The sequence below is a fragment of the Sus scrofa genome, chromosome 13 (assembly GCF_054392235.1).
Source record: "Sus scrofa isolate SSC_HxYL_T2T_F1_AM1 chromosome 13, Sscrofa_HxYL_maternal_Yorkshire_Landrace_v2.0, whole genome shotgun sequence".
Lineage (NCBI taxonomy): Eukaryota > Metazoa > Chordata > Mammalia > Artiodactyla > Suidae > Sus > Sus scrofa.
Window position 1 is genome coordinate 71,635,103 of NC_139395.1, and position 20,173 is coordinate 71,655,275.

At 39.4% G+C, this 20,173-nt stretch overlaps 1 protein-coding gene across 50 annotated transcripts in view; it reads left to right on the forward strand.

Annotated features, from left to right (window-relative positions):
• Positions 1-20,173, forward strand: part of CHL1 (cell adhesion molecule L1 like) — a 229,453-nt gene that overhangs the window by 61,555 nt on the left and 147,725 nt on the right. For 8 of the 50 annotated variants that reach the window (XM_021069248.2, XM_084989078.1, XM_084989073.1 and 5 more), the window contains exon 3: positions 927-1,015. The exons of 34 other annotated variants lie outside the window; for them this stretch is intronic. The gene's annotated coding sequence lies outside the window, so the exon portion shown is untranslated. Of the gene's footprint in view, positions 1-926; positions 1,016-16,526; positions 16,692-16,722; positions 16,903-20,173 lie in introns of those variants that run through there. 8 more of the 50 variants (XM_013981903.3, XM_084989074.1, XM_084989085.1 and 5 more) reach the window with 4 other exon arrangements.

Here is a 20,173-nt window from a genome sequence, read left to right on the forward strand (position 1 = left end):
TTCTTTTTTCTTTTTTTTAATCAAAGTAAAATTCTGTAATATTTATAAATCTAGAAAAGGGAAACTGATTTATTTTACCCCTTGTCGCTTATTTAAGTAGGTAAGTATTTGCTTTGATTGGAGCATCTTTACTCTTTTATGCTTCACTTAAATTATTCAGTTTCAGATAAGCAATGAGGTCCTATTGTGCAGCACAGGGAACTATATCCATTCTCTTGGGATAGAACATGATGGAAGGTAATATGAGAAAGAGAATGTATATATATGTGTGTGTGTGTGTGTCAGACTGGGTCACTCTGATGTACAGCAGAAATTGACACAGTACTGTAAATCAACTATAATAAAACTAAAAACATAAAAGAAAAATGCAATTTCAAAAACACTACCAAGCTTTAGTCTTACAAAGATTACTTTTGACTATATTATATTAAATATTGAAATTTTTTTCCTATTTCCACCAGTATAAGAAAGAATCCAGATATATATTTTTTTCCACTTGGTAGTTTAAAACCTTATCCTCATGTTTTGTGTAATAAATATGCCAAATGCTTTAGTATTTTTCTTCATCTTAACCCTTAGGTAGTACATATGAAGCATATTAAGTAGATAGCCCAGGGACTACCCTTCCTAAATTGTGGGTTAGAAAATGGAGATGTTGATTCACTCATTCAACTGCATATTTACTAAGAATTAAATCTTATATCTTTTGACTTCTAGGCTAGTATTCATTTTGCAATGGCTCCCTGATTTTCCAATGTAATATAGACTCCTCCCAGCTTAATGAAAGCATGCAAAGCCCTGACATGAATTAGATATGGTTAAATTGGTCAATCATTGTTTGATTGGCTTCAATGATTATAGCATTAAATAGTGTTTCAAGTTGATTCCTCTGCTATTTTTTCTTATATTATTTCCCATTTTATCAGCCTCAGTATGGATATGCTTTTCAAATGTGAATGTCCAATTATCATGCCTTCTTGTTGGATGGAAGATCGATTAGTGTGGATTAATTAAGGTAATGAAATAATTATACCTATTATGATATAACTATACAGCAACCAACATTAGCATGGCCTAATTATCCAGTGGTTATGAGCATGTGCTTTGGGGCTCTGATTGAAGTGGGTTTGAATTTGACCTTCAGTACTTACTAATAATGTGTGCTTTTGTAAGGTACTTAATCTTTTTGAGCCTTAGTTTTCTTTTTAGTAACGAGGAGATAATAGTACTTACAGAATTTATACTTAATGGGTGCAATTATATAAAGGCATTATGTTTTATACATGGGAAAGCCTTGATAATTATTAACAACACTACTTTTATTGCCCTGGCTATGTGTACAGATCAAATTATGGACTATCCTTACTTAGCAGCATATTTTCAGAGGATGAGACAGATAATGCCAGTTTGGTCATATTCAGCATCCTTCACTGAGGATTTGCTGAAATCAAGCTGGAATAACAGAGCTGATCTCAGAGAATGATGCCACAAACAAACAAGACAGAAGTGAGAATAAGCAAGATACCTGGATGCTATTTGGGTTCTGGAATCCGGAGACCTCTGTTGCTGGTTCTCCCTCTGATTTTTCTATGGTTTTTGCTTGTGGGCCAATAAATACCCCATATTTAAGCTGGTTTGACTTGGGTTGAAAAGACCCATTAATGAATCCAATAATATGACGTCTTCATAAATGCATTTCTTCATCCTTCAGTTAACATTTGTCCTAACAATGTCCTATTACTTACTTATTTACATGGTAATTTTCTTTCTTCTCATTACTAAAATGTAAGCTACATTTGGACAAGAACTTGCACCACTCTTTCCTCAGGTACTAGAAAATCCCTAGCACCTAGTAGGTACTCAATAAATATTCAGTGAGTCAAAGGATGAATAAAGAAAGGAAGGAATCATCTTTTGAAAAAAATGCTCCCTGATAAAAATTGCATCCACCTTTTTTTCCTGTATAGAGTAGGCAAAGATGCAAATTTAGCAATTACGGAGAACTTACTATTGAGCCAGTCATCATGTTAGATACTATACATCTTTTAAAATTGTTAGTATCAGAATTCCCGACATGGCTCAGTGGTTAACGAATCCGACTAGGAACCATGAGGTTGTGGGTTCGATTCCTGGCCTCACTCAGTGGTCAAGGATCCAGCATTGTCATGAGCTGTGGTGTAGGTCACAGAAGTGGCTCGGATCCCAAGTTGCTGTAGTTCTGGTATAGGCCGGTGACTGCAGCTCTGATTAGACCCCTAGCCTGGGAACCTCCCTATGCCCTGTGGGTGCGGCCCTAGAAAAGACTAAATAAATAAATAAATAAATAAATAAATAAATAAAATTGTTAGTATCATCCCCATATTACAAAAGAGAAAATGGAGGGCCAGTGAGATAAAGTCGCAGTGGTAGATTTTGTAACACTCAACCTACTTCAGCTTTTGAGAACCAGCTGCTCCTCCTGTTGCTTGGAATATTGCCAACAGCCAGCCCTCACATGTCAGTACCCCTCTCAAGGTTAGAGTTGCTGCAGATGAGGAGCATACCCCCTTGCTCAGGGTTGTGTCTTCTTTCTAGGGAGATGTCTAATGCCTGATGAGGAGGGATAAAGGCCCAGTTTCCTAGCCCAAATTAGGACAGCTATGAGGATCATGCCTACTTCAGAATTCCTTGTGGGGTGTGTAGGTGTGTTACAGCTCAGCTTTTCTCTTTATCCACTTCAGCCTCCTTCCTCTCCCTTCCCCCTGCATTGATTACAGATAGCTCATTCATCGGTCACAGTCAGCTTCCCAGGGAAAGCAACTTGCTATGGTAACTCCTGAAGATCCTTCTAGCTAGATCCCCAGCTAGAGAAGAGGCCTCTCTGAGGAGGTAAAGTGAGCTGACCCCCTTAGGTCTGGAAGGAGTATAGCTCTGAAGTCTGAGCAGAGAAAGAGCCAGGCATCTTCTAGGGTCTTAAAAATGACCACTGTAGGTAGAACGCAGGGAGCTGGGAGGAAAGAGCCTTGAGAGGGTGTCAAGCACCAGACCATGTCCGGCTTTGTAAGCTGAGCAAAGAAACTAAACTTGCATTTTCTGTTGTTTCTACCCCTCTTTCTGCTCATGAACCAGGATTAGCAGACCCCTATCTCTAGCTACCATGGTTCTGCCCTTTGGAACCCATCTCTGCCCTATGAAACTGTACTTGAATTTGTGTTTCTTTCAGAATGCTATTTATAGACCCTTTCATTCTTAACCTTCTCACTGGCTTCCTACTCTAATTACAACGTCAAAAAGCAGTTGTTTTCTGGGAAAAGGATGTTTTGAGCTATTAGTTGTGACTTAGTCAATTGTGTGTAGTTTAAAAAAATCTCTTTTTCCACTAAAAAGCCTAGAGTTCCAGTTTCTGTGATTCAAAGGCAATGGGAACTCTTTCCTAGTTTCATGTGAATATAAAAACCTTTTCAGACATTTTCAATGATTATGGCTTATACCACATTGATTTACAGTTAGGGGCTACTCAAATGACCCTAGAATTCAATAACTTCTAGATCACAGGCAAGCACAGATGGGCACCATGCTATCTTTGTAATTTGATTGTGTGTGTGTGTGTGTGTATGTGTGTGTATGGTGCACACTAATTATTTTGGTATGCTCTGTGAAAAAAATGTAAATACTAAAGTTTTTCATTTAATTTGGGGCAATTGTCAATGCTTGGTGGAAGAAACTTAGTCTCTGAAACCTGGAAAATGCAGAGATAAATGATTCATGTATATGCCACAGGCTTTATTTTGTTCCATTGTTTTTTCTCCTCAGTGTTTCCTGACAACCGCAAACACTAGTTCTCACCTTTGACTGCCTATAATCATTACCTGTGGCACTTTTTAGATCTAAGGCTCTCTGGGCAGCTATTCTAACTTTCTAGGTGAAGCCCGGGTAGCTATTTTTCAGTTGTGGTGGTGGTTGTGGTTGCTCTTTTCAACCTCTACCCGTGATTTTATTAGACAAATAGGGTTGAGAAGCATTGGTCTGTTAAAATACATAAAAAAAAAAGTGTCCGGGGACTTCTGAGGCTGTATCTTCTTTTGCCTTCTGTCACACTCTCAACAGTAAAAAATTCCGGGGATCTAGGTTCTCATTTCCAAAAGGACTGTGAGTTACCGAGAACTGATCAGCAGCATTAATCAGTAATGCTTTTGCTTCTTCAGTTTATTCAGGCTTCTGCTTAGACCCAAACACATGTTAAACAAAGGGAGTTCCATGCCTTGGTTTGTGTATATGTGTGCACGACTGAGAGAAGAAACCGCCAAAGAGAAGCAATATTCATGAATGCAGTTTAAAAATATAGTAGAAGTTCATAAGTGTTCTATATCCTAGTCCTTTATTATATCTCTGAACGCATGGATTTCACCAGAGCATGTAATTTCACCTGTCAGACAGCAAAGGAGAGCTTCTCCTTTCAAGTGATGTACAGATGTTATTCACCTCTGAGGAAGAACTTCATATAGAATGCAAATGAGTGATACTCCCTGGAGTTTACAAGGCAGCTTTGGATGTGGGGAAAAAGGTCTTACTCAGAGTAGTGGTTTTCAACCAGGGGTGATTTTGCCCTTCTGGGGACATTCAGTAATGTCTGGAGACATTTTTGGTTGTTACACCTTGGAACGGGGGTGGAAAATGGGGTTGCTGCTAAACATTCTACAATGCACAGAAAAGCCTCCTATCGATAATAGTAATTATTATTATTACTGTTCTGCCCCAAATGTCATTCGCATTAAGGTTAAGAAACCCTGACTTAGAGATGTGTAATAGCTATCCTGTCCCCATAAAATTCCCATATAAATTTGGAGGTGAGGGCAGGTACTTTCATCTTTGAAGTGCTATGTTCCCAGTGCCTAGAAGAGCAGTTGCCATACAGTAGTTGCTCAGTGTATTTTTTTGAATGATTGAATGAGTGAATAATTTGGACTGGCCACCTTGTATTGCCAGCCGTGGAATCTAGGCAAAAAGGAACTATGTTAGAAGCAAGAACTGAGTCCTGCCTTGTTGTCTGTACATGGAAATTCCAGTTTCAGCGGAACTTAATACATAGGTGATTGGGGACATCTCCGTAGTTGTTCCCTGGTGCCTGGGAGTCTATAATTCATTATTCTTTAAAGTTTCATCCACCTGGGTAACTTGATGGGTAAAGGCTTCCTGTCACCTCTAATATAAGGACATTAGCTTTGATAAGTTATGGGATGAGTACCACTGATGATGTACGAAATAATCACAGATAATCTAAAACTAAATAAAAGTAAACAATAAACATTTAAAGCAAACATTTTTCCTTTTTAATTCTCTTTTGGTACTTTAGATTAGGTCAAAACCTTGTTGTGTGCTAGCATGATTACAGAGAGTCCAGACTTCAAAATCCAACGTTCAGCTGGTCACAAAGTCTGCTTAGAATTTAATTGTTTAGGTTTCAGTGTGTTTATTTTTATGTGATGTGGTACTGATTTCTCATTTTATAGTAGTTAGAGAACATATTATCTTAGGATGTTTAGTCTAAATAGAAAAGTAAGTCAATTAAAAATAAGTTTGGGGTTAGTAGATGTAAACTATTACATTTAGAATGGATAAGCATGAGGTCCTACTGTACCGCACACAGGGAACTATATTGAGTCTCTTGGGATAGACCATGATAGAAGATAATATAAGAAAGGGAATGTATATATATGTTTGACTGGGTCACTTTGCTGAACAGCAGAAATTTGCTCAACATTGTAAATCAACTATACTTTAATAAAAAAAATAAGTGCAAGTAATGCATACATATGAAAAAAAATCATGAACATATGACTTGAATGGGTTGAGAAACACTGAACTTGTACATTCTGTTAATGTTTAGGAGATCCACTAGCCTGAGTGGTGCTGAAAGAGGCAGCATGTTCTGGGGATGCATTTGTGTGTCTGTGGGGGCTACTCTGGAGATGATGATAGATGCTGGGAGAGGGAGGCCCCAGAAGGAGAGAGCAGGCCCTGAAAGGACATGCAGGGCCCTTTCAAAGGTCAAGTGCATCAACTTTGTTCAGTTCTTCCCACATGGCTATCTGTCCAGGCAGCACCAGCATGCCTTCTGGTTCAAGAGGCCTGTGAGAGTAAGAGGGACTATTGTTTCATGGGGCCATCAGTCCTACTGCTCTGAGTCATAGGATTCTGATTCATGCGTCATAGGTTCTCTTAGTCAGGGGGACCTCCCTGTCCTTTCATTCACCCACTCTTTGAGGGTCTTGAGGGGTTTGCATTTCCATTCCCACAGAGGGTCAACAATTTCAACTCTACTCCCCTGATACGGAGTCTCCTTTCTAAGGTTCCCAAATCCAAGTTCGTGTAACTCCCAACCTGGAGTTATGATTATATGAGCCTCAGATTTCTCTCCCAGGAATTTTCATTTGTTTCTCCCCATTCTTCCCTATGAGTCCTGTAGAAAACACAATCTCATTCCTTTTCTATGACCCTCAGATGTTTGAAGAAAGGCTTCATATCTCACTTGAGTCACCTCTTTTCCCAGAAAAACATCCCTGACTCCTTCAAGTTTTCTTTCCAGGAGGTGGTGTCAGTCTCACCTCCCATTTGGGGAGCTTACCTCTGAATAAGCTGTTTGTGTGAATCCACTTTTTTTTTTTTTTTTTTGTCGTTTAGGGCTGTACCCACGGCATATGGAGGTTCCCAAGCTAGGAGTCAAATACAAGCTGTAGCCATTGGTCTACACTATAGCCACAGCAATGCCAGATCCGAGCAGAGTCTGCAGTCTGCACCACAGCTCACAGCAGTGCCGGATTCTTAACCCACTGAGCGAGGCCAGGGATCGAACCTGCGTCCTCATGAATACTAGTCAGATTTGTTTCCACTGGGCCACGACGGGAACTCCTGAATCCGTTTTAAAGTGAATCCCTTAGACCTGGGTAAAAGTTTCCATGTATTCCTTGAGGGGAACAAGTGTGATGACCACATTCTTTATTCTAGATATAGTACTTCTTTTACTATAAACTAGGATTACCAAAATTTTGGCAACTGCACAATATGAGCAAACCAAGAGAAAGTAGAAATTTGGAGACATGGGAAATACCTCATACCATGTTTAAACTGTGAATCAAGATATCAGTTTTAGTGTCCCTTAGCATGTTTAAAGGGTGTTTTTTTCCGGTTTTGGTCCTTGAGCCTGTTATAATAGCAACATCCTCTCTGAGAGGCCTTGCCTAAATAGCCCATCTTGCTCTCTCATCCGTCATTGCTTGCTCTTGCTTTATGCTACTTGATTTCTATTCATGATCTTACTGCTACCAAGCATTCTATTATCTTTTTATTTATGCATTAAAAAATTTATGAAATCAGGGACTTTGTTTTTCACCACTGTATCCATAGTACCAAGTACCAAGCATAGAGCATCATCATTGTCATAAGATTTTGTTAAATGAATAATTGAATAAATGAGTAAATTACATGTGTAGTTTCCTGAGCCCCACCTTTGTACCTGCTGAATTAGAATTTCTGGCTGTAGGGCCCAAGATTCTGATAATTCATCTGTATTCTAAAGTTTGAGCACTACTGTTTTTGTAGGAGTGCACACAATGTTCAGTACTCTAAAACTGAAAATAAAATATAATAAGTAAATTTTTGAAATATTTAAAATATAAGAAGTAAATTTTTGAAAAAAAGTCCATTCTCTTTTACATGCTTACAAGAATACATATGTCTGTATCAAATCATTAGAAATAACCATTTCAAGGAGTTTCCTTTGTGGCTCACTGGGTTAAGAACTCAGTACTGTCTTTGGGGATATGGCTTCTATCCCTGGTCTCCAAAGGGGTTAAGGATCAGGTGTTGCTGCAAGCTGTGGTGTAGGCTGCACATGCATCTTGGATCCTATGTTGCTGTTACTGTGACTTTGGGGTTGGCCTACAGCTGCAGCTCTAATTCTACCCCTAGCCCAGAATCTTCCATATGCCGCAGTTGTGGACTTAAAAAAAAAAAAAAAAAAGTTATAAAAATAGTGTCATGGCTTGTCACTTCCTTTGAAGGGCCTCAGCTGCAGCTCCAGTTCAACCCATAATCTGAGAACTTCCATATGCCATGGGTGTGGCTGTAAAAAGAAAAAAAGAAAGAAAGAAAATAATTTCCATCTTAAATTTTAAGTTATTTGAAGATTACTGATCAATTTGGGAATCACTACTTTCCAAATCATCACACTTGCTATAAAGTACATTTATTATTTAAAGTAGGAGGAACTTATTAAAATCCTGTTTTCACTATGATGCCACCATAGCTTGAGAATTCACTCCTACTTCTTCATCACATTATCCTGCCAGTAAAAGATCTATACATGTATAGGACTGTAGCTTACCAAACCAGACAAGACAGGTAGGCCATTTTTTAAAGTTACCTCAGTGACACTTGGGCGTAGTTTTTGGAAATTGTTCAAAATGTTTATCTCAAAAATTCAACACATTGGATGGTAGAAAGAAAAGATCTACCTAAAAGCTTGCCATGGAAGGAGACATTCTTGTTTTCCTATAAATTTCATTACTAATAAAATAAGGGAGAAGAGCAATAAGAAACAAACAAGATTAGGAAAGCCAAAATGGTTTTTAAATGTAATTATTTTTCTCAGACTTTTCCATGAGATCCCAGCAGCTCTGCAACCACCAGTTTGTTGGAAATCAGCCTAGTTTCTGACAGTTTGAGAAACCATTCTGTCTGTTCCCTTTTTTACTTATTAAATTAATGGTACTGAATTTGTTTTTCAGAAGTCAACGAGAATCATCTGAATGATGAGCTAAGCTGTTAAATCCCATAGTGGTATGGTCACTTAGTTCTGCCTCCTTGCTAGCTGGACCAGATACGAGCTATGTTTTTACCTATGATCACTGTACAAAAAGAAGGCCCAGGTTGCACAATACAAACATAAGGAAAGAAAACTGCATACAAAAATTACTCATTGCTTGCTATCCACTGAAACATGAGTTTAGTGTACATTTATTTAATATTTTACCTCTAAGTAACCTACTGGGCCTTTTAAAGTAAAGAGGAAGAAAGGGAGGGAGGGAAGAAAAGGAAAGAGTGAAGGAAGAGGAGAAAATAGAAAGAAGGGAGGGAGTTGGGGGAGAGAATGGGAGAAACTTCTTATATTCAGAAAATAGTATTATTTCCCCCTCATGAAGCATCACGGAATCGATAAAGCCAGTTGCCACTAAAACTGAATGTTGAACTGAGGTTAAGAAGTCATATTCCATCCTTGAATATTGTTTCAACAGCCTCTGTGCCCTGAAAAGATCACACATGTATTATTTCTTACCTGTAAAATACATGAATCTGAGTCAAATGATACTGAAGCAACATTCTAGCCTTAAAAACTCTATGGTTCTTGGAGTTTCTGTCGTGGTTCAGCAGAAACGAATCCAACTAGGAACCATGAGTTTTAGGGTTCCATCCCTAGCCTTGCTCAGTGGGTTAAGGATCCGGCATTGCCTTGAGCTGTGGTGTAGGTCACAAATGCAACTCGGATCCCATGTGGCTGTGGCTCTGGTGTAGGCCTGCGGCTACAGCTTTGGTTAGACCCCTAGCCTGGGACTCTCCTTATGCAGCGGGTGCGGCCCTCAAAAAAAAAAGAAAAAAGACAAAAAACCCCCCGCAGAACTATATGGTGTATGGTTCTTTGATTTTTAATATAGGGATCAAATTTGAAACACAAAGAACAGAATAAGTATTTTAAAGTAGAGGTCACAAAGTTAAGGGTCAGCTCTAAAAGGGCTAAATCAGTATTTAGAAGGGGAAATAAATTTTGAATAAAATAATATTGTGAAATATAATCATCGAAGGGCTGTAGTTGTCTTTAATAGTTTAATACAAATAAATTGAACAATATATATTCTTCATAAGTTCTTTTAGTCAATAATTTAGTTTGAGAGTTTTGATAGTTTGAATATATTCACGTCCAAGATCTATGGTAGTTATAAGGCATGAGTCACACTTTTAGAAGCTAAGGGCTAAGGTATCAGGAGAGGTAGTGGTGGGGACTAGTGCAATGGAGAATATAGCCTGTTCTAAAACTGGAAACCTCAGCTCCGCTTGTTGCTGAACCGGCTTTGTTTGCCCAACACCCAGCAAGCCAAATGCTGAGTCACAGATGTTTGCAGCAGAGAAGGGAGTTATTCAAGAGGCAGTCAAACGAGGAGAGAGAACAAGTACCAAATCCATCTCCTCAAAAGCAAAAGGCTTGGGATAGTTATGGAATAAGGAAACCAGGTGGTTTTAGGTATGGGGAAAAATGGTTGGAAGCAAGAAAAACTGAAGTAATTGGTGCTCTACACAGGGGTATCTTCAGAAATTAGGCTCAGAGAATGGCAGGGTTAACATGATCTGAGAATGGAGGTTTTGGCTTTCTGATGTCATTGGACACTCACCCAGGTCCGGCTGATGGTCAGTGGTCTCGACCTTTTTTGAAATGGGCAAGACTAGCTCCCTGTTCCTGAGAAACAACTTAAGTACTGTTACCATAGTGACACATAAGTCAGAGGTGTTATCTGTAGGGGTGGTTAAAGGCATCTTACGATGTTTTTTCTAAGCCACCTGAAGCCTGGAGGGTGTGCAATTTGCAAGAAAAATTAAAACGAGCTTTGTCAGTGGAGGCTGGTTATGGGATATTATTTATTAAGCAAGTTATGGCTTGAAGGGTCTAATTGAAATTGCCCTTGGGTTTCAAACTCTGGAAGATAATTGTCAGGTACCAGAGTAGGGCTTATCTTGTCAGACTTTCTACATCTTTAGTGAAAGGACATAAATCTGAATTTTGTTGTTAAAACAATGTTTAAGCAATGGAAGTTAATGCAAGTCTTCAAAAATTCATTGTGAAAGCTAAACAAAACACAGTTGTGAGCAGAGTGTGCCCCCCTCCTTTGATTCAGCGCAGGCAAAGTGCTCTCAGCTGTCAGTCCTTACTGATGGCTTTTTATGACCTCAGATATTTAAAGAGGATCCATCCCTATAGAATTCAGAATGGCCCTGAAACATGAAGACCATATACTCTTCAGTCTAAGACATGGTGCAAAGTGAGGGAAATTTGGAGAGAAGTTGTTTCTGTCAACTTCTCTGCTGAATGAGTTGCACACAAGTAGAATCCAGATGCCTCAGCAGCTAAGGTCCTCAGAAAAAGGAATGAGCTGCCCCATTGACCGGCTTCTGTCCCTCCTAGTGCCCAGACACTTGTGGTGATTCATCAAATTAACTCCTCGCCCTTTGAAAGAGCTAATTCAGTCTCATCCCCAGGGTAGTATTGATGCATTAAGAGGTTATGGCTCTTGGAGTAGTTAATGAAAAAAAAAAAAAAAAAAAAAAAAGAATGTGATGGACTTGCTGAACGTTTAACTGAAAATTTGTCATTTATACTCTCATGGTTCTAAATTTTGACAACTTCTTCATTGTACCATTGTAGCATGCTTCTTGTGTGTTATTTTGTCTTTGAAGGAAGAATAATGTTAGAGAAAGGAAATGCTCGTTTGTTACTGGAAACTTAACAGCAATGGACTGTGCTCGACAGATGTAAGAGGTCCCTTGTTTCCACTTGCATTTGTCACTGCTCCAAATCTCTACATCTAGCTAAGATTTATCACATAATTGATTTATCTAGTCAGTTTCTCAAAGACAAGAATTATATTATTTTTGATTTATGAATGTATTGTTTATATATATATATATATTATTTTTAGATTTTTACAGATCTTGGAACATAGAGAGCATTCACCACATCTGTGTTGGGTTAGTGGATGTTGAAATCAAGTGATTTTTAAGGATGCTACAGTTTTTTGCTTTGTTTTTAGCAGCATACAGTTGCATAGGCTGTTTTAAATATATCTCTGTCCAGTGCCACATGGTAGTAGTGCAAAGTGCTAATATTGATTCAAAAAGAATGACATTTTCTTGTGTGTTCCTTTCCAGGGGTTGGCTTATCTACACTTGATCTTAGCGAAAAGGCCGAGAAGTGATAGGGGTTGGCTTATCTAAGATGGGTATTGTCGATAGGCTGCACTATCACTGTTTTAGGATAGATGTGCAGAAGTGCCCTTTAGTTTTTTGTTCTAGTTTCTTTCTCCCTTGGGTGCTTTGTTCTGGTACTGTTATTCAGACCTTCCTATAAGGATAACCAATTAGTAGTTAAATGAGTTGAATGATTCTTTTTATGTACTCTCTTCAAATAGCACTAAACTCTTTGCCACATGAATAGGGAAGGTGAGTTATTTCTTTATGCGCTTTTACAACAAGCCCACATAGTCAGTAATACTGTTCATAACCTCTGCCTTTATTGTTGTCTTTCCTACACCTAAGGAATCAGTTTGAAAATGAACCTGTAGAGGTCCTACTTGTATTCCACTGGAAATGAGAACTCAGTAGTGATAAAACAGTGTAGATTTTCTTTTTTTTTTTGTCTTTTTGCTATTTCTTGGGCTGCTCCCGCGGCATATGGAAGTTCCCAGGCTAGGGGTCCAATCGGAGCTGTAACCACCGGCCTACACCACAGCCACAGCAACGCAGGATCCGAGCCGCGTCTGCAACCTACACCACAGCTCACGGCAACGCCGGATCGTTAACCCACTGAGCAAGGGCAGGGACCGAACCTGCAACCTCATGGTTCCTAGTCGGATTCGTTAACTACTGCGCCAGGATGGGAACTCCAACAGTGTAGATTTTCAAATAAACAATTAACTTAGGTAGAAGTAGTTTTGAAAACAATGCTGTGAAAGAGCAAGGAAGAAAAAACTTGCTGGCACTTTGCATCTCTAATCATTCTGGACTCTAAACTAGCATAGAGCCCCCGACCTGCATCATTTATGTATAATGTGGAAGCGTACTGTGGACCTTCCATATGCCATCCCTGAAGTTTGCAGGGGCAAATATTCCTTTTCTGTCTGAGATACTCAGAATTGGGAAGGATTGGGGAAATGCTATTATCTTACCCTCAGAATGAGTGATCCTCGCTCGTTTAACAAAGGGTATTCTGATTAATAAAATAGTCTTGGACTTGTAGGAAAAATGTGTCATTCTGAACATAATGAGCTTATGTCCTTTTTCATAATGGACCATTTGCATAAGAGAGGGGAGTGCTAAGTGAATTAGATGTCTGCGACACTATGTACACATCCCTTTCCAGTCTTTGCTGCCCCATTAATCATCTCAAGCAATTTTTTTCCCTTTTTAAAGTTTTATTGAAGTATAGTTGATTTACAATGTTGTAATAATTTCTGCTGTACAAAAAAGTGATTTATTTATATACATACACGCATCCATTCTTTTTCAGATTCTTTTCCCATATAGATTATCACGGAATATTGGGTAGAGTTCCCCAAGCTATACAGCAGGTCCTTGTTGCCAGTCATTTCATATAGCTCAGTGTGCATATGCCAATCCCAAAGCCCCAATCCTTCCCTCCCCTGCCACCTGTCCCCTTTGGTAACCACAGTTGTTTTCAAAGTCTGTGAGTCTGTTTCTGTTCTGCAAATAGGTTCATTTGAATCCCTTTTTTTGTTTTTTTAGATTCCACATGTAAGTGATATCATATGATGTTTGGCTTTCATTGTCTAACTTAGTATGATAATCTCTAAGTTCATCCATGTGGCTGCAAATGGCATTATTTCATTCTTTCATGGCTGAGCAATTTTTGAAAGGCCTTCAGTTAGGATATTAGGAAAGAACTCCAAATGAGATACAGTCTTTTATGTATTTTGTAAATGAGATAAGTATTTTGTAAATCTACTACTGATGGCATTATTCCGTGTAATGGAAACATCATACCTGTCTAGTGTTTACTGTACACTGCTGCTGCTACTGTTACCATGACAACCATTTACTACCACATTTCCCTGGGCCAGGCAATGTATGTGTCTGGTATTTGCATAATGTGCATTATTTAATTGAGGGGTGATTTTGTAGAGAAGCTGAAAGTGAGCATTGGGAACTACTGGTAAGGTTCATGTTCAGTCTCCTGTACTTGCTAGCTGTATAAACTTTGTAAAATCATTAATATTTCTGGTTTCAGTTACCTCAACTCCACAGTGGAGACAATAGGAATATTTGCCTGAGAGTTTATGAATTAAATCACAAGTTGAGTTCTTGGAACACGTTGTAAAGCATTCACTAAACGTTTGCTGTAGCATTTGTATAACATCACTGTTTGCTGTGATATTTTTAGTGTGACTTACTGATCACTGTGATTTCTTATTATCCTAATTTTATAGATAGGGAATTGAGGTTCATATTAACTTTTTTTAGTAAAAATCTACTGGGTTTCTGAGTTGAAATGCAGACTCTGATTAAGCTGCTCCCCAAGCCCAGGTGAAGGATGATATGTGGAAAGAAAGAAGGGGTGCCGCTACCAGGAACATTTCTCAAGTTCTGTTGCAATAATCTATTATCCCCACCTTCATTCAAAACCTGTGTGTGAGAGGTGTGGGGAATACAATGGCAGAGCCTGTTAAGTATTCACAGTGAAGCAGAGGGTTTAATGAGGTGGAAGTCTAAGGTTCTTAAACTTGATGGTTGCTATAAGGTGGCAGTGCAATGGAAAATGAGGTGGTAAATTTGGATAAACACTCTAGAAATCTTCTGGAAGGAAAGGTTTCTTCTCAGTATTCAGAGTTCTTGAAGCCTCTCGAACCTTGGTCAAAATAACAGGCCTTCTAAGGAAAAAAGACAAAAGAACAAATGATTCCATGCAGAGAAAGACAGAGGTCAGTGGGTATTTAAAGGGTGGCAGGGTGGTTCTGGGTTCTAGTCACCTTGTCCACTAGGAGCAGATCATAATCTCAGGGGCAGTTGTGAAAAGGTCTATGAAAGGTGGTAAGGTTAGTAACCATGGCCAACTTCGTCGTGCTGTATCCTGGGTTAAGCATAAATGTTTACGTAAATAGCCTTCTTTCTTGCACTTAAAAGAATTATGTGGCTTAGTTGCGGCCTGTTAACTAGGAGCTGTGGAAACAACAGGAGCAGCTGGCTCAGCTCAAGCCTCTGTTCCTTTGCACCTCCAGGTAGCACTGATAGGCACCTACAGCAACAACACTAGTAGATGGCCAAAGAAGGCATGTTTGTACCAGGGACAGCTCTAGCCTTTCTACATCAGAGAGGTGCACTGTCAGAAATCTGAGAAGGGGGCTAGGAGCTGACCTTGAATCTCTCTGCACAGCAGACAGGCTATTTTTACTGTAAGCTTCTTTGGGATGTCTTAGAGTTGATGGAAATTAGGGGAGAATTAGCCCCTTTCCCTGAGGTATAGGTTGGTACCACACTTGCTCTTTATTTGTAAAAATGTTAAGCCTTAGTTTTTTTTTTCTGTCTTTTTCTAGGGCTGCACCCATGGCATATGAAAGTTCCCAGGCTAGGGGTCTAATTGGAGCTGTAACTGCCAGCCTACACCAGAGCTGCAGCAGCAACAGGGGATCCGAGCTGGGTCTACAACCTACACCACAGTTGCAACCTATACCACAGCTCGTGGCATCGCCAGATCCTTAACCCACTGAGCGAGGTCAGGGATGGAACCCAAAACCTCATGGTTCCTAGTTGGATTCATTAACCACTGAGCCACGACAGGAGCTCCTTAAGCTCTAGCTTTGATGCCTGTAACATCAGGGTAGAGGCTTGCTTTGTGCTATGGGGGTGGGGGAGAACTTTTCCCTCCTTCCCATCTGGGATCTTTGGTCTAATAATGAAATTGATAAGAGGAAGGTTAACAGGAGGAAAACTAACTTAACTTTGTACTTTGTACTGAGATTCACAGACGGTCAGGCAGTTGAGGCCTACATATCATCCTGAGCTAGGAGAAGGGGCGAGGAGCTGGGCTTCAAAGAGGTGAAAGACAATTCACAGGCAGGTAACAAGAACACATGTTTGGTAATCAGATGTCTCTCTTGCCATGAAGATAGCTTTTTCTGATATAAAAATTACTTGTGATAATAGTTCTCTCTTTCTGGGACACTCTCCTGATCTATATTCTTTTATGCCCTTAGGAGAGAGGCAAACAGCTTTTATAGAGTCTGCTTGGTCTTGATTGACTCAAAAAAGTTGGCACACTTGCAGGTGGCATACGTGGCTCCCCCTCAGTGGCAGCCCATCTGAGAGAGCTTATGTGGTTTTCCTGCATCGAGAAGTAAGGATGAGATACAGTTCGATTTTCATTTAGAACAGATACAGTTAGAGCAAATGGGATAGTCCTGGAACACCTGGAGTACCATGTGGCTCCCTGAACCTCTCAGGTGTAGATAGAGCTTCTCTAAATCCCCAAGGCAACACTTGGGACTACTAGCATAAGGCAGACACAGGTATTTACACTTCATATTGTAACAATAGTTATTGAAACAATAGTTATGATTCAGAGCTCTTCCCTGGTTATCTGAGGAGCCAAAGCTACAGAATGAATATCTGTGTCCCCCTGGAAATTCCTTAGTTGAACTGAATCCATAGTGATGGTGTTAGGGGGTGGGGCCTTCAGGAGGTAATTAGGTGGTGAGGGTGGAGCCTTTGTCAATGGGATCAGTGCCTTTATAAAAGAGCCTCGGAGCACTCTTTCACTCCGTTCACTTGTGGGAACACAGCCAGAAGACAGCTACTTGTGGACCACGGAGAGAGTTCTTACCAGACACAGAATCTGCCGGCGCCTTCGTCTTGGAGGACTGCCCAGCCCCAAAACTGTGAGAAATAAATTTCTGTTGTTTATAAGTCACACAGTCTCTGGTAGTGTTTAGAGCAGCCTGAACAGATGATGACATCCAGGAAATCATCTCTTTCTCTCCTTTGAAATGCTAGGAAGTGAGCCTGCTAGAAGCTGGCTGATGATAAAGCATGTGTCCGTACCTCCGCAGCATTTAGCAGCATAATTTGTCTTCATTACTTTTCATATTGGTGAGTCTGGTTTCTTGCATTCATCTTTTACCTCCAGTCTGTGTTTCATATTTCACAGTGGCAAGGATCCTAATCTCTTGTTACTTTGTGCTCCTCCACTGTATACGTCAGGATTAAAATGCATGCCTATTGAATAATTGAAAAAAATAAGTGATACCATTTTCGTTAAGGCAAGTTTAACTTGGCAGCAAGGTCTCTTTTTAAAATTATGCTTAAAAAGAAGTTTTTTCTTCTATCATTTCGCTTGTGACTCCTGGCTCCAAATATAATGAGACTATTTCCTTGCCCTGGTGGCAACTTCCTTTGCATAAAATCCAAATTAACCACAATGAGGTGGTTTAGGCCTTGGGGCAGGCTGGGATTACTCATTTTCCTCTATTTTATCTTCATATTTCAGTTACTATTATCCTTCATATTTCAGTTCTCCTTAAAATTGCATTCAACTTCCTAAGAATTTTTTTTTTTTTATTGAGAAGTTTCTAGTGGCTATTACCTTAATATTAAGATAATTTAAAAGTTTGTATTGCCTGAAGAAAATTAAAATTAAATGCATTCTATTGGTAAAATTTTCTCTTTTGAGAATCTAAAATTACCTTACACTTTATATTTCATGATCTTCACTAATTCAGCATTAATACTTAATCAAATTCTTCTGGGTATCTCAAAGACAAGGCCAGATGCATGTTGATTTTCTCCATTAAGTGTTTGTATAAAGCCAAAAAAAATTCTAAATGTAATGAAACTTTTTCTCAGCAAATATCCTCCCTATGATTTAAGAGATACTTTTTGTTAAGAAAATAGGTTTAAAATGTAAACTAATTCCAAGAAACAATTAAAAGCAAATTGAGCACATTTCCTTAAGGAGAAGTTCCAATGATTACCACAGAAGTGCATTTGCATCGATACTGTCATGCAAATTTGAGTTTGATCAGCTCTGCTGTTGACGGCCAGTTTTAAAACGGTGTTTTTTGTTTTTTTTTTCCTATGGGGTGGGATTGAGTTTGTTTTCTGTCAGAGCTGGTAGTTTATTCAATTCATATTTGTTTTTTTTTGTCATGTTTTCTGTTTATTCTTACTCTAAATGTTTTGCCCCGACACATGCTCAATAGATTTAAGTCCTTGCACATAGATTTTCACTAAATTTCACAAGCTTCTGTGCTATATTTTATTTACAACAGTGAGTCTAATACTAATTTGGAATAATAAAGTATAAGATTTTCTGGAAGTTGTAGCAGTGGCTGGCATGGAGAGTACATTAAAAGAGGACTGGTTTGTGCTGTCAGTAGTTACATTGTATTAACTTTCATAATGGATGGAATTGTTTATACAGGTTCCTTCCCCTTCACTAAAGATTATTATACATGTCATAAGTATATGTTGCAAAATTCAATAATTACGTATTCAGAGCCATCTGTAAATGTTACTTTTGCTTAACACAGAAAACAAAAAACAATCTTGGGAATTAGGCGGATTTGGATTTAGATCCCCTATCCATTATTGGGACTTAGTTTTAGGAAACGATTCACTCTGCTTCTCTTGTAATGTTCTGGAACATAGAAAGACAAAGAACTGATTCAGGTGGTGGCCAAAATATTAGCTAAAATTAGGCTTCTCTAGTAATAAGTGTTAAAAGGACATTGAGTGGGACTTTGTATTTTTATCCTTGTTGCTCCCAAATGGGTAATTCCAACTCATAGCTGAAGACAGAGATTAACCTAATAAACCACTCAGGGGTTTCCCAAGGGTTGAAAGAAACCAGATTTCCCCAACTGTTACCTCAGTGGACTAGTTTTTGCACCTGAATATTTGGGGGCAGGAAGGTGAGCATGGCTCTTTGAAATGTTTTAGCCACAGTACAAGAGCACCTGTTGGTGATAAGAGGCACCTGTCTCTGTAGCACTTGTCCCTTTACAAAGCTAAGTGAAGGGGTTCACTTAAACATTCCATTTGTGTAGACTGATGTATTTGAAAGACGGGAGATTGGCGGTTTGTTCCCTGTTAACTGAATCAGTGATGATCTCTCCTGATGTGTTCCTGTGTCACTGTGAGCAGAGCAGGAGAAAACAAAGGAGAGAGGGTAGGGTGGGCCAGTGAGCAGCTCCTGCTTTCACCTTTGGGCCCAGCAGGGCTGCCTGAAATGCCCCATCTATCAAACAGAACTTGGTGTTAAGTAGCTGGGCTCCAGCTGTCTTGCTGGTACCTCACCTAGGGGGCTGCCAAGAGCCCACTGATACCAGCAGCAAGAGGCTCTGGGACATGCAGTTACGGGGGAAGCTAGGGCCTCAGCAGGAGCCCACACAACCAAAGGTCCAGGCTAGAAGAGTCAGCTCTCATTCACAGATGCTTGAGAGAGAGGAGAGATAAAAGAAACCACATTGGTCTCCTCCTCCCAGGTCCTTCCAGCATAATTGTGGCCAGAAATGGCAAAGGAGGGAGCATTCTGAATCAGTCTGAGTTTTAGTGATAAAGCATGACTTGAGGCTTACAGAATAAGATATCACAGAGTGATGGGAAAGGAGAATCTGGCAAAATAGTGCTGAAAGCAGTGTTTGAAGAAAAAAAAAAAAGTGAATTCATTTCATGCTAATGTTCGAACCGAGTTTGAGAATCATTGATAAACCAGTCACAGCTGGATTAGAGAACTCTGTGAGGCCTCCTACTTTATTTTCCCTGAATTTAGACCCCTTGTGCCCACTGATTATTTCTAGCCAGTCACAAGCAGAGAGGTTGACAGATTACAGAAGTGCACTTGATATATTTACCAAGTAGAAATTCTCATGAGATGAAATGAAGGGAATTTGTGAGGGTGTAGAAACTGTCAAAATTTTAAAAATTTGAATGCACATCGGCATAGCTAGAAAGCCAGGGATGCAGAGCTGCAGAGGCTGATATTTTCATGCTGAGCCCTGGAAATCAGGAAATATGTGATAACGTTATCTGACAAATAGATTCAGAGGAGCAATGGAGAAAGGAAAGGGAAATCAAAGTGAACATTGATGAATGTGCTAAGAGTATTGTGTGTTGTGGAAGCACTGTGCCTCTTCCTTTTAATATGTGCATTGTGTTCCAAGCACTCTGATGAAAAATCGTCTTTCATGTTAAGTGGAGATCATGTTTTTGTGACATTTCTATTCGGTAGTCATATCTCTAACTATTAAAAATCACATTGCGATAAAACACTTCTGTAAAGTGCTGACTGTGAAGTCATATGCTAGACATTTTCTGCAGTGTAGCAGGATTTCAACGGAATTGGGTACATGAAAGTTTTATA